We start from the raw sequence: 1359 nt of genomic DNA on the forward strand, positions 1-1359 counted from the left end.
GTTATGTTTTCAAATACTATGTCAAATACGTTTTCCTTCAATCTCCAGGCAACTTGGCAAGCAAAATGCCTCCAAATTTAAAGCTATGAGGGTGATCACTAATCTGGAAATTTTTTTTTAAATAAATGAAAAAGTTTCCTTGCGCTTCTAGGCATTTTGAACATCTTTAATATGGTGTGTGCGTGCTAAGTTACTTCAGTCATGTCTAACTCTTTGCGACCCTATGGACTGTAGCCCACAGGCTCCTCTTTCCATGGGATTCTCCAGGCAAGAATACTGGAGAGGGTTGCCAGGCCTTCCTCTGGGAGATCTTCCTGACCCAGGGATCAAACCCATATCTCTTATGTCTCCTGCACTGGCAGGTGGGTTCTTTACCACTAGCACCACCTGGGAAACCCCCTTTTATATGGTAACTTCTCTGAAGGGTTGAATCATACTGGGGTTGTCTTTATGACTGGGCACCTTCTTTTTCTCATCTGTAAAATGGAAACACTAATCTGCTTTATCCCTTTTGCAGGGTTATCACAAGGGTAAATGAAAAAATGGCTACGCAAAAAAGATAAAGCAGGATGAAAATGCAAAATGTTGTTCTCATTAACTATACAAGGATTTGCTTCATGTTCATATTGCAGCATTCGAGTATGCGGACTTTGGCTAACCTCATCACAGCTGCATTAAAAAGGATTCTCCATGAGTTGCTTAAGAGGAGAAGCCAAGCGGCTGATTACAGCTTAGGGCCCTGCCACAGCCATCAAAAGTAACCAAAGGGATGCTGGGACTTCAAGTTTGTTTCCAATTGTGCAGAAGGAAAGTCATGGCCTCATCCACCTGCTTCCTGTCTCCACCATGACTCACACCTTTCAGGTCCACTTGGATGGAATTTCAGATGAGATCTGCTTAGGCCCACTGCCCAAGGACCTCGATGGTGCTAAGGCTCAGGTAACTGTGAAAGGAGGAGCAAAAAGCTGAGCCTGAGCCCCAAGAGGACTGAGTCAAGGTCACAACGCACTTTTTAGCTTATTTAGAAAAACCAGTTTGTCCTCCATCACTGGTGGTGTAAGCATGAGGCTACTGTTTCTGATAGGATGCACTGAGTGAGACACAACATCACTTCTATGACATTTCTGTCCCAAATGCACAGTCTGAATTTAACCACAAGGAAACATCAGACAAACCTAAATTGAAAGACATTTCACCAAATAATTAGCCTATGCTCTTCACTTCTATAATATACTTCCCTAAAATATTTTTGAAAAGATTCAAGAACTTTTCTGAATCAAAGAAAACTAAAGAGACATGACCACTGAGAGCAATGTGCGATCCTAGGTTGGATCCTGGACCAAAAAAAGAATGCTCTTG

The sequence above is a fragment of the Bison bison genome, unplaced genomic scaffold, assembly GCF_000754665.1.
Source record: "Bison bison bison isolate TAMUID 2011002044 unplaced genomic scaffold, Bison_UMD1.0 scf7180017862137, whole genome shotgun sequence".
NCBI lineage: Eukaryota > Metazoa > Chordata > Mammalia > Artiodactyla > Bovidae > Bison > Bison bison.